We start from the raw sequence: 13859 nt of genomic DNA, 5'->3' as shown, positions 1-13859 counted from the left end.
AAAGCAGTCTAAAGATGTTGCTGAATTGCTGCAATTGGAGAGATGGCTCAGCAGGTAAGAGCACCTGCAGCTCTACCAGAAGCCACGGATTTGGTCCCCCCCCTCCTCCACCCCCCACCCCGACCACATGGCAGCTCCACTGCCTGTAACTCCCGTTCCAGGGGATCCGACACCTTTTTCCAGGTTCTGCGAGCATATGCTCACACGCATGCACACGCATGCATGTCACACACACACACACACACACACACACACAGAGAAAAAAATCTTTAAAAAGATATTACAGAATTGCTGCAATCTTATAAACAAAACTTTAATGGATGAGGAGTTTGCTTTCTTACAAGAAAAAGAACAGGTTACTCGAGATGGCTTTTCTGCCTGATGAAGATATTGTTAGCATTTTATATCACAAAGAATTTAAACCGTTCCATTCACTTAGTTGATAGCACAGCAGAAGTGCATGAAAGCACTGACTGCAATTACAGCTCCAACATAGCATGCTACAGAGGACGTTTGCATGGCAGGAGGAGTCAGCTGATGTAGCAAACTATATCGCTTTATTTCAACAAACGCTCAGCTACCCCGTCACTGTGGGTCAAAGGAGGCACAGAGTCACAATGACTTTCAGGCAAAGGGTTTACTCAACCCCATGGCACAGTATGTCTGCCGCAGTGGTTCAGGCCACCCAGGGAAAGCAACGGGCCTTGTCTTAAGGTCCTGTAGTGAGGGAGAAGTGTGCCACAAGAAAGCCTCAAGTTGGTTGACATTACCAAATTGGGTTAAAGGTCACTGTAAACTTTGTAGTTTGGCCTGGGCCAGGTGCTTGGAAAGTCTTCAGCACATCTCAGGATAAAAAAGCATCTGAAAAATTCTTCAGGGCAGCGAGCCTCGTGAGTGTATGACTTATGAAGTGTGCCAGTGCCCAGCAGCTTCTAGGCCCTGAGTGCCAGGGAAGCTGAGTGTGCCCTTGCCCGCAGCTCTCTTTGTTTAGGGCTTTGCTACCTGGAAGGCCCATTTCTGAGATGGACACACTCCTTACTTACCTGACATAGTATTTTCAGCCTTATTGTCCATGTAAAAGGAACAGAGGGACAATTTTATAGAAAAGGAGGTGGTGGCGGAGGCTAGGTGGCACTGAGATCACTCTGGCCACTTGCTGCTGACGTCATTATCAGGTGGCAGTCTTTGACTCAGAGGTTGGTGTCTCAGTTCACACGTCAGGAGGATAGTGCTCACGTGTTGCATGGTGCTTTGGGTAAATCTGGATAGCAGACGGACTAGAGAAGGACCTATGGGTATAAAAACCAAAATGGTTATTATCAGAGTGGTGACAGCTGGCAGAAGACAGTCACTCAGGGTGACTTCTGAAACCATTTGTTCCAGAATTCGGAAAACCACTTCCAGTTTTTGAAATAAGTCAGCTTTGTTGCTACAGCCTGACCCAGTCGGAATGATTTATAGAAAAGCACCACTGCTTTCCCCCAAAGAGGCAAAGTCCCCTTTTCTGTCCCTAAGTGATTTAGGCCTCTTCTGTTTTGGAGAGTGATTTTTAAAAATATTTTCTTTTTAAAATATTTATTTTATGTGAATGAGTGTTTTGCCTGCACGTACCACATGAGTGTCTGGTGCCTGCAGAGGCCAGAAGAGTGTGTTGGACCCCTTAGAACTCTCAGAAATAGGAGTTACAGGCAGTTGCGGGTGCTAGGAACTGGTGTGGGACCTGAATTCTTATCCCCCCCCCCCAAAGCTGGAAGGAATCAAACCTAGCAAGGATCTAGCAAGGAACCAAACCTAGATTCTCTGGAAGAGCAGCAAGTGCTCTTAACCTCTCAGTTAACCCTCTACTCTCAATCCTAGATTCTTGTTAGACATTGAGAACCTTCATCAAGGATTGATTGTATGTTTTCAATAAGGAATGATACACTTAGACCTCCTAGTCCTGTGCCAACATCTGCCATTACCCTATTATGATAACAAAAGGGTAAGAATCAGTTATGTGTCTTTTATCCTATATGCAACCAGGCAAAGGAGACAGGAAGCTCTGGTGATTGGTAGCAACAGTTATGCTGGGGGCATGAGTTTATCAGGGTGGAGGTCCAGTCTAGTTGATGGAGACACAGGTCAAGGTGGCACTAAAGAGGAAGCCTTGTTCAAATACACAGAGGGTAAGGCTAAGGGAGAGGAAATGGAGTAATGGAAAGTATCCTCATTTTGGGGGGTTTGGGATCATTCTCCCAGACTGAAAGGGAGCCAGCTAAGGTTGCCCCCATCAAGTGTTGAAGTATGATGTCATGGAGTGCACGTGGAAGCCAGAGGACCCCAACGTTCAGGAGTCAGTTCTGCCCCTGTGCCTCCTTCTCCAGCCTAGCTGACCAGCAAGCTTCTGCCTGATTCTCCTGTCTCTGCCTCCCATCTCACCGTAGGAGTACCAGGGTTCCAGATGTGTGCCACTGCCTGCAGCTTTTGTTGCTGTTGTTGGTTCCAGGAACCAAACTCAGGTTCTCAGACTTGCAGTGCAGGTGCTTTGACCCACTGATCCATCTATCTCCCTGGCCTGGCCCTACGATCTTGAACTAGGAGCCATGAGCTGTCTGCTCCTCTGCCAACTAGACGAGGCAGACTATAGGAGGCGTCGGCTGGTTGGAGGTCCTGCATCGAACAAACAAGGGGAAGGACAGGACAGAATCCCGAAAGCCTCCATTCTCCTCAGGTGTGCTTGCAGTCTCACACACCACAGAAAATCACACAAGCTTAAAAAAAAAAAGCGTCCAAGACACAGACCCATGAAAATGTATAATCTGTTTTCTCTCCCTTCCTCCTCTTTCTTTCTGCCCCTGTAGCTCGACACAGGGTATCATGTAGCTCAAGGTAGTCTTTTTTTGTTTGTTTGTTTGTTTTTTGTTTTTTTGAGACAGGGTTTCTCTGTGCAGTTTTGGATCTTGCTCTGTAGACCAGGCTAGCCTTGACCTCACAGAGATCTGCCTGCCTCTGCCCCCTGAGTGCTGGGATTAAAGGCGTGCTCCACCGACACCCAGCTCCAAGGTAGTCTTAAACTCCATGGGTAGGTGAGCATGACCTTCAACTTCTGATCCTCATGCCTCTACCTCCTGCTATGATTACAGGCAAGTGTCACCAAGAATGGTTTCAGGATTTATTTGCACAGGGATGCAATCATCATACAACTGGGAAGGGTGATCCTTTTGCAAAAGATGCTGAAACAATTGACCACATTAAAACAACAACAACAACAACCCAATACCTCACTCATTCTACAAATGTTCATTCAAGTGAATCCTAGATTCCAAGGTACAGAAGAAAAGTTATATGGCATCTATGAGGAAAAAGAAAAGATAACGTGTGCATTGTTTAGAAATGGATTGAAGGAACAATCCTAATGCTAGTCGGTACATCTGGGCTTCCCCGGAGCATCTGCAGCCATGAAACCACTTTACACACAGAGTAAAACACAGAAGTGAGTGAAGATGCCAGGACCAGTTTTTCTATTGTCAGAGAAAAGTTTAAAAATCAACTACTACCTCCATCTCAGACTAGAATTAGAGATACTTCTGTGTATTCATGCTTACTTTAATAGGTAACACACATAGCCTTACAGTGAGATAACTAAACAGACACCAGAATTACTATATACACATATTTCTTTTCTGGCTCGCTGCTTAGACCGTCCAGAAGCAGTGCAGACTCACCAGGACATCCAATACTCACACTTTACCTTCTAAATCCATTTTTCAACCAAAAAGTATCCAAGTGTGAAAGCTATGTGACCCTGGTGAATGGACAAGATGGGCCCCAGGAAAAAGGGAGAAATAAATACTGAGTTCTAAATTAGGAAAGGGAGCAGGGCGCAGGGGTATGGAATAGGGCACTACCATGAGACCCAAGGACATAATTTATAAGACTAAGACATAATACATCAAGCAGATGAGACATACTCCCTGCCAGTCACAAAGCTAAGGAATGTCATGAAACACTAAAAATTAAAGAATACTACAGGAATAAAGACAGTTACATGGAACAAGACGTCTGAGGGACGACACAAAAACCACCTGAGGGGAACATGATTATTTAGGACACCAGGCTATGTATGACTCCCTGTCAAACGCCCTGTAAAGCTGGGGTATCATTCTGAGAAGAGCAAGTCACTTGCTCTGCCTTCAACTCCAGAGCAGTGGGGCACAGGCTGAACCCTGAAAGGCACAACCCAGAAAGGCACCCTCAAGAAAACCGATTTGGAACACAATGGGGGAAAGCAAAAGGCTAAGGATGCTCCCAGTCACAATAGAGAAGTTGGTGGTGAGTAACAAACAGGAAATTCTAAGGAGCTGAAAGCAAGGAGGAGAATAAAGAGCCATGGGGCTAGATTCAGCAGAGAAAACTAGTCTGACTAGTCTGACTAATCACTCAATCTGCCCCTTATGAAAGCTCCCTAAAGCAAGTGACAGACCAAATAAGAAGAGAAAAGACTTGCAAATGGAAGCAGTCATGAGCCTCGCATAATTCGGAAGCTTACATATGCCCATTTTCCATAGAGGAGCAGAAAAGTGGGGGATGTATACAGTTTGGGGGGTACTATAGTGATTTATATGGGCCTTCACTGAATTTAGAGAAACAAGGAATAGGCTAGGACTTTCTATTGAGCCTACAGACCAGTGGTTCTCAACCTGTGGGTTGCAAACCAGTTAACAAACCTCTATCTCCAAAAATATTTATAATGCAATTCACAACAGTAGCAAAATTACAGTTATGAAGTTGCAGTGAAAATAATTTTATGGTGGGGGGGGCTCACCACAAAATGAGGGACTGTGCTGAAGGGCTGCAGCGTTAGCAAGGTTGAGAACCACTGCTCTAGACAGACAACTGCTGGTGAATGGTTTTCTTTGGAATACTGAATGAAGCCTGAGACCAAGGCAATGATGTACAGCAAAGGGCTACTACCTGGGTCTTTCTCCCTGTGATACAAATCAGTTTAATGAAAACCTAAGGAAGAGCCTGGGATGGTGGTGCATGCTTTCTTAGTCCAGGGCCAGCCTGGTCTGCAGAGTGAGTTCCAGGGCAGCCAGGGCTACACAGAGAAACCCTGTCTTGAAGGAGCAAAAGAAAACTCAAGAAAGAGGATAGAGGTAATTATTGCATTCCTCAGCAGGTCTGGGCTTTATAAGGAGACCTATACTTTTCTAGTATCTTCTGCTCTCGTTTAATATAATGAGCATAACAGGGCACCATATTTGGGAGTGGTCATTCTTGGGCTCCTTCATAGGCCTCAAATACTCCCTTGTCAAAAGGACATACATTTATCTGCATCACACTGTGGGTGAATTTTACCAAGAGCCACAGGAGGGGTGAGGGAGCCAGTTCAATGAGTCAAGCACTGGCTATGCAACCATGAAGACCTGAGTTCAGATCCCAAGCACGTCTGTAAAAGCTGGGCATGGTGGCACACTGCAGCACAGTGGCAGACAGGTGGGACTCCACGGGCTGGCCGGCCAGCTGGTCTACCTGAAGTCCAACGAGAAACTCAGTGTAGCGGTTACTTTCCTACTGTTGTGATAAAAACAATACAGAAGAAGGAAATGATTTGGGCTTATGGTGCCGGAGGGTTAGTCCATGAAGGTGGAGTGGAGGCTGCAGGCACGGCAGCTGGAGCAGCAGCTGGAGCAAGCGTGACGCAGAGACAGAGAAGTCACATAGCTCCAGGCTTTAAACCCACAAAGCCTGCCTCCAGTGCCATGCTTCCTCCAACCAGGCTGTACCTCTTCAGCCTTTCCAAACCATGCCATCAACTAGGGACCAGGTACTCAAAGGCCCGGGGCCTATCTCATTCAAGCCACCACACCCTGACTCAAAAACATAAGGGAAGGGAGGTTGGAGAGATGGTTCACCAGTAAAGAGCATTGGCTGGTCTTCCAGAGGACCCAGGTTCATTCCCAGCACCCATATGGTGTTTTATAATTGCCTGCAACTCCAGTTCCAGGGGATCCAGTTCCCTCTTCTGGCTTCCACTGGGGCACCAAGCATACAGTGGTATGCAGACATGCATGCATGCAAGACACCCATACACATAAAATAAAATGCATTTCAAAATTTCAAAAGGAACAAGTGGAGAGTAATAGAGGAAGACACCCGAAGTCAACCTCTGAACTCCAAATAAGCTAACACGCACACACAATCACAAAATCACGCACACAAGTACCTGGGATAAAAACAATAGATTCTCTTGTAATTAATACAAACTAGTGGTTAGATATGACAACAAGAGCAGAGATTAAGCTTAAGTTCAATGCTGTTCCCTCCTAAGACTGACATCGAGGATAAAGTGCAAAAAAAAAAAAAAAAAAAAAAAAAAAAAAAACAAAAACCCACATTAGTTGAAGTCCTATCAAGTCACTCAGTGAAGAAAGTAGACCAGACTTTAAAAGGACAGGAAGAAACAGTACTCAAAATCCCTACAGTGAGCAGGGTGTGGGTCATCAAGCCTACAACCCTACACTCTGGAGGCTGAGCAAGAGGACTGCTGTGAGTTCAAGGCAGGCCTTGGCTACTAGTGACTTCTAGGCTAGCCTGTACTACAGAGTAAGACCTTGTCTCAGAAATACCCTCCAATAAAATAAATCAATGCAGCATATTACCTAAAATCTTTGGGTTTCAGCCAAAACTGCAAGATATCCAAGGAAACAGGATGGAATTTTATCTACAGAACAGGAGCCTCAGTAACAGAAAATGACTGGAGAGAACACAGCTTACCCAGGCAGCCTGGGACTGTTGATGAGGACAGGAGCTAGAAGATGTTCAAGCAGCTTAGGGAATGCACCTTGAAAGCAACAGCTCTGAGTTTTGTCTTTGCTCAGAAAGTGGGAAATGCCCTGTCTCTGGCTGGAGGCCAGGAATGCAAAAAGGACCACTGTCGTAAGAGAAAGAAAAAATAATTTATGGATGTCAGCAGTTAAAAGAACAGCCATGGCAACACCCCACGCAAAGTATGACCAATTAAGACAAAAGGAAGTGTCTCCTTGGAAAACATAAACTCTCAGAGTTTGGTGAAAACAAAAAGATCAGCAGAAGCATGTTTTAGTTACTGTAGGAACCAAATCCATACCAGAAAGGCTTCCCCTGTGCACAACGAATCACCAGGCTTTAGTTTCCTTTAAACACCAGCTCTTCAGGTAGGCATGGTGGCTCTTGTTGTAACCTCAGCATCCGGGAGGGAGGCTGAGTCAGGAGGCCTGCTGCAAGCTTAGGGCCCATCCAACATGGCGACTGCCCGGCCACCTTGAGCTACAGAGTCAAACTCTGTCTTTAAAACAGAAACAAACAAACAACAAAAACATCAGCTCGCCATGAGAAGCAAAAGTCGCTTCCCAACTATTGCCCTGATTCCATATTGCCCTGATACCAAACTGCAAGCGAGTGAAGAAAACATAAAAATACAGATCAGTATCTCTTGATACAAAACCTGTACCAAAATATGAAACGAAATCAAACACTGTGTAAAAGGAACTAGAGGTTGGGAGATAGCTCCCTGGGTAAAGCGCTTTCTGGATAGCATGGGGGTTTGAACTCAGATCCCCAGCAACCATGGCTTTTGTTGTTGTTGTTGTTGTTTTGTTTGTTTTAAGGCAGTACAACAGTGTCTTCCTCCCCCTCCCCCCACAAGCTGAGGACCAAACCCAGGGCCTTGAGCTTGCTAGGCAAGCACTGTACCACTGAGCTAAATTCCCAACCTCTTGTTTCCTGTTTTCCTTTTCTTTTAATTTTGATTTTTTTTAAAGTGTCTATTAGTCACATGGTAACTCACAATTCACTGTAACTCCAGTTCCAGAGAATCTGACACCCTCACAAAGGATACATACAGGCAAAACACCAATGCACATAAAATAAAAATAAATTATATATAGATATGTATACACACAAAACAAAACAAAACAAAACAAAACAAAAAAACCCTCTCAGCTAAATAGGAATAGAAGATAATGCTACCACAACCAAGGGTATGCACATATAAATCGGCAATGCTTCAAGGCTGACATATTTCTCTAAAGATTGTAATTAAACGCTGGGTGGTGGCGGCACACACCCTTAATCCCAGCACTCACGAGGCAGAGGCAGGTGAATCTCTGAGTTCAAAGCCAACCTGGTCGACAGAGAGAGCCAGGACAGCCAGGGCTACACAGAGAAACCATCTCAAAAAAACCACAACAATAAAATAGACCTTGGGTACAGGGAGAGTGATGGCATGGAGCGGCCCAAAATTCTTTAAGACTTTTACAAAGCACATGCCCCAGTTACCTTGAACTATCAACTCGACACAGCCTACAGTCCTCTGAGGGATTGCTCAGATCACATTCGCCTAAAGCAAAAGGTAGTCTCAATTCCCTGGGTGGGTGGTGCTGGCTGTAATGCTAGCTAAGCATGGGCCTGTGGGCGAGCCAGCCAACAGCATTCCTCCATAGTTTCTCCTTCAAGCCCCGGCTTGAGTTCCTGCCCTGACTTCCCTCAATGGTGGACTTACGATGTGGGAGTGCAAACCAAATAAACCCTTTCTCCCTCCATGTTGCTCTTGGTCAGCATATTATATGACAACACTAGAAAGGAGACCAGAACATAATAAAGGCAAAAGACACAGTTTAAATAGACCAACATGGGAGAGAGAGACGGCAGCTCAATGGATAAAAGCACTCCCTGCTCTTGCAGATGACTAGAGCTCCATTGCCGACATCGTGTCAGGCATTTTGTTCACTTTCTGTAACATCAGCTCCGGGAGCTGATGCCTCTGACCTCTGAAGGCACCTGCATGCACACACACACACACAGATATGCAAACATATGCATAATTTTTGCTTCTTTTATTTTGTTACTTTTATTCATTTAAAATTTCAATTTATTTGGGCTGGAGAGATGGCTCAGTGGCCAAGAGCATTGGCTCCTCTTCTGAGGATCTGGGTTCAATTCCCAGCACCCACATAGCAGCGCACAACTTTCTGTAACTCCAGTTCTGAGGATCTGGCACCCTCACACAGACATACATACTTTGGCAAAACACCAAAGCACGTGAAATAAAAATAAATCTTTTTCAAAAAGCAAATAAAAATTAATGTATTTATTTAATTTATATATGTATGAATGTTTTTCTTACATGTATGTTTATGCATCATGTACCTGGTACCAAAGGAGGTCAGAAGATGGGTTGGATGCCCTGGAACTGGAGTTATAAGGGATTGTGAGCTGCCGTGCAAAAGTCCGACCATGCTAGAAAAAAAATGTCACCAAAAAATGTAGAAATGGATGTGGGCCTGTAATCCTTCTGCTGATGGATACACAGGTTCTTCCTTGTTACTTGCCACAAAAAGAAAATAGCACAAGCATCCTCTTTAGCTATCCATACCCTTATTTATATAGTGATGTTTTTCTTTTCTGAAGGATGGATCCTTAAAAGTCAGACTACTGAGTTCCAGGTATTGGACCTTGGTATTCCATATACTTGGTCAAGTAATATCTGTATTTTTATTTCCCTAAATATTGCTACATTAATGCTTCCAAATGGTTGTAACAACTCATACTTTATTCAGCAATACCTAAGTAAGATAATGAAATTTCTTTAGACAAAATAAGCATCCAACAACAGAACATAAGTCCTATTATAACAGGCATTCAGATGCTTCCAGACCACATATTCAGTATTATATACTCGGGTCCTCATTTAGGGTACATATGAAAGGCATAGAAAAAAAAAAAAGCCTAATATACCATATTATATGTATGTTACAAACAAGTTAGCTTTATCAAAGTACTAAGTTTTGATAAGAAAGAGCTGAGGCCCAAGAAGTTAAGCTGTTCTTGGAGGCCTCCGGGAGCTGGAGTAAACACTCCATTTTGGAGACTCGCGGTATCTGTAAAACCCCAATTAGACAAAGGAAAACGAAAGGAAACCTCTACACCGGGTCTTTCCTAGGAATCGGCCTCACCGGCTTCACGGCTTCATCAGTGGAGGTCGGGTGATGCAGGGACTGAACATTTATCATGTACTGTGAAGTAGGGGAGAAATAGGGAATGCAAGCCGGCTACTCCGCCCGCTCGGCAGAACACGTGGTCCGCAGCCCGGGCCACCTCTCTGACGGGAGCGAGGCCGGCACTCACCCTGACACATTATAACTGGCCAGCTTCTCCACTCTCCTTATAGAGTCATCCTCTAGCTGCTTTGCTAATCCCGGGAAGTAAGCAAATGTCCCGCCGCCGCCATTTTACAAGTTATACAAGCCTGGGTCTCTGGCACTGAGAAGGGGGGGGGGACAGGAAAAGGGGGCATGACACAGATGAGCATGCGTCTCAGCCAAATAGTCCCTGTGCCGCTCCCGAAATGGCTCCGCGAGTTACGTGACCCGGATGGTCAGCAGCAGCTTCCGCAGATGACTGGCCACTTGCGGTTCATCTCACGGCGTCCTGTGTTTGCTCCTTTCATATGTTCCCACTCTTTTTGCCCTTCTTTCCTTTGTTTTCCTTTTCTCCTCCGGAATTTCTTTTCTTTTCTGCTTCTGTAGAAGATGGGCTTGTGTCTTATCCTGAGACCTGTATCAGAGCAACTTCTGTAGTTTTAGCCGTCAGCATTGCTATAGTGGCTGTAATTGCTGTGGCTATCCACATGTTACAGGTTAGTTGGAGAAGTAAATTATAGGTTTGGGAATGTCCCCTAACTTTGAATAAAGACTTTCACTGTTATACCTTGTCTCTAGGACATTTATAGGGCAAGGGCACGGGGCCGAGGCTGACAACTTTTGGGCATTCTCACCAATACTGGTTACTACACGAATTAGAAAGGGATGCTGGGTCATCAATAAAGGAAGAGAACAAAAACCCCCGTTTTAAAAAGAAGACTCTCATTTTACCTATTGTACCAAGAGGCACAGGGGCAGGAGACCACAGGCTCCGTGGTTAAGGGTACAAAATGCTCTAGCAAAAGTTGAAGTTCAGTTGCTAGCACCCATGAGGGTAAGCCACCCTCCCCCACAGCTGAACTCACATGCACATACTGCTATACAGGCAAATATACATACATGAACATGACTGAGCACAATAAAGGCACCTGCCTCAAAGCCTGATGACCCGAGTTCAATCTACCTCACAGGATCCACATTATTCAAGCAAAGAACTGTCCATCTGATCTGCATACATGTCCTTTGTGATACTCGAGTGCATGCACGCACATAGACACACACAAAATAATATATATTCATACTTCTTTTTTTTTTCTTCTCTCTGTTTTTTTCTGAGACAAGGTTTCTCTGTGTAGCTTTGGTGCCTGTCCTGGATCTCGCTCTGTACACCAGGCTGACCTCAAACTCAGAGATCCACCTGGGTCTGCCTCCCGAGTACTGGGATTAAAGGCGTGCGCCACCACTGCCCGGCAAACAAACATTTTTTAAAAAGACAGACAGACAGAAAGAGGAAAGATGTATGGAAGGAAGGAAGGAAGGAAGAGAAAGAAAGAGAGAGAGAGAAAGAAAGAAAGAAAGAAAGAAAGAAAGAAAGAAAGAAAGAAAGAAAGAAAGAAAGAAAGAAAGAAAGAAAGAAAGAAGTCTCATTTAAATTCAGGCAATGAAGTTCATACTACGGAGTCCTGGGACATAGGACCCCCAGTAACAAGGATAGAAGCCCACTGAGATAGTCAAATTCCATGCTGACTGCTTTCACAATATTATGTACTATCCCACTGCACTCCATGTACATATACACACTGAGTTTTGCTTTTTCAAGAGAAGGTCCACAAACTGCCTATAGCTGAGGATAACTGTGAACGTTCCGTTCCACCTGTCAACATGCTGGGATTACAGCAGTGAGCCAAAAACGACAGCAGTTAGCCAACAGGTCTAGCTTAAATCAGAACTTCGCCAAAGAGACTTGTTTCTTAGTCACAGGTCAAAGAAGAGCACCAGAAATGTACGTTTATAGTAATGAAGTGATGCTTATGTTGCTGATCTTGGGACCTGACCTCTGAGGAAAGTGATATATTGTTGTTAGCATTGTTGGAATGTGTTTGTGGGTGGTCTTGTGAGTTCGATGAGACCATCAAGCAAGGGAAGCCAAAGACAACCTTACGTGTCAGTGGTTTGAGACAGGGTTTCTTTGCTTTTCCACTATGTATGTGAGCCCAGCTGGCCCACAAGCTTCAAGTGGGTTCTCCTGTCTCAACTTCCCACGTCACTGCAGGAGTGCTGGGATTATACATGCGGCTTTTATGTGGGTTATAGGGAGCTGAAGTTAGGGTCTCATGCTTTTGCAGGTCAAGCACTTTTACGCACCCAGCCATCTCGTCAGCCTCAATTTGTTTTTGAGATATGGTAACACAGCCTGACATGAAACTCATGGCAATCCATGGGAATTATAGGTGTGAAGCACTCTTCTGGCTTTATTCATTTGTCTTCATGGTCTTTCTGCATGTGTCTCTTTTGAAGTTGTGACTGTGGTTTGTTTTTCCCTTCAATGAGCAGTACTAGAGATGAAGACTTGGAGGGAAAGGTCCTCACTACAAAGCCAGAAGAGATACCATCTCAACACGTGTTCAAATCACATAGAAATATAAGAAATAAGAAAAAAAGTCTTCCAAATGTTGGTGGGTGTTTTTGCAGAGGAGCTGGGTCCAGTTTCCAGCAGCTTTAAGGCAGCTTACAAGGGTCCTTAACCCCAGCGTTGGGGACCTGGCACTCTTTTGGATTCTGTGGGCACCAGGCACAAATGCAATGAAATGGTTTCAGAAAGCTCAGAATAGCAAACAAATCAAGCAAAAATATGTGTCTTATCCCAGCCCCTCTTGAAGGTAAAGGAAAGCAGCTGGAAGAAAAACCAGTGTGGCAAGTTACAGGAGGGTGTACACCACCAGTAGCCAGATCTGTGTCCACTGAAAATCTTCGGAGACTTATAATGCCTGAGTTATTGACTTAACATAAGGCCATGTAAGTGAAAAAGTGATTAAAAATGCATTGCGGCCTGTAAGATATCCAATCATGGATATTACATCATATCTCAGTCTGCCAGTTTCTCTTAGAGGTATGGTTATGTAAACAGGATTTGTAGATTTGGAAGTGAACTGTGGATACAACATGGTCACATCATCTGGGTAAAGGCACCAGACACATAACTCGTGAGACAGAACATTTTTTTTTTTTTTAGCAATAGTCCATTTATTAGACTTTATAGAAGCAGGAGTCACAGAAGGAACTAACAATCCACATGGAAACTTCAGAATCTTTTATTTTTAGTATTTCTACATATTAGATCCAGAGAGGGACATGAAGGCCACACACATGAAGCTGAACCGTGTTGGAGCAATTTTGATTTGAACTATTCTGATAGGTGTGGCTGTTGAGAGCATCTTATTTTTGCTTTGGACTACATGGGCAACTATACTCACATGCACATACACTCTCCCAAAACGTACATGAATAAACATTTAAAACTAAATATGAATAGCTGGAAAAGACTTTCTGCCGTATTATAGGTAGCTCCAGTTCTTACATTACGATCTTTGGTACATTGTCAGTTGATTCTGTGAAGGGTGAGATAGGTATCTTCTATGTGCGGATACCCAACAAGCTGAGCATCTCGTCAAAGATGCTGCATGTCTCGAACATAGTTTTGGCACCTGTCAAGGATCCAAAGGCTATAGCTGTGTGCTTGACTGTAGGTCTATCCTACTATTCTACAAGCCTGACTGTGGCAATTCCATGTTGATTTTGTGGTACAACTTGTTCATTTATTCATTTGAAGCTGGAAGTCATGTAGGTCAATCTGGTCTTCGCAGATCCCTGAGCCTTGAGAGAAAGGGCTTGATAAAGACATCTCATCTAGGACCA

At 44.4% G+C, this 13859-nt stretch overlaps 1 long non-coding RNA gene across 1 annotated transcript; it reads right to left on the bottom strand.

Annotated features, from left to right (window-relative positions):
- Positions 1 to 292: 292 nt before the first annotated feature.
- LOC119086644 lies at positions 293 to 7623 on the bottom strand. Its single transcript, XR_005089990.1, has 2 exons — positions 7112 to 7623; positions 293 to 1289 (listed from the first exon to the last, which is right to left on the bottom strand). It is a non-coding gene; the product is annotated as an uncharacterized LOC119086644 (long non-coding RNA).
- Positions 7624 to 13859: the final 6236 nt, after the last annotated feature.

Source organism: Peromyscus leucopus, chromosome X, assembly GCF_004664715.2.
Source record: "Peromyscus leucopus breed LL Stock chromosome X, UCI_PerLeu_2.1, whole genome shotgun sequence".
NCBI classification, from domain to species: Eukaryota; Metazoa; Chordata; class Mammalia; order Rodentia; family Cricetidae; genus Peromyscus; species Peromyscus leucopus.
The sequence above is the reverse complement of the archived record's forward strand: the minus strand, read 5'-3'. Positions and strand labels throughout refer to the sequence as shown.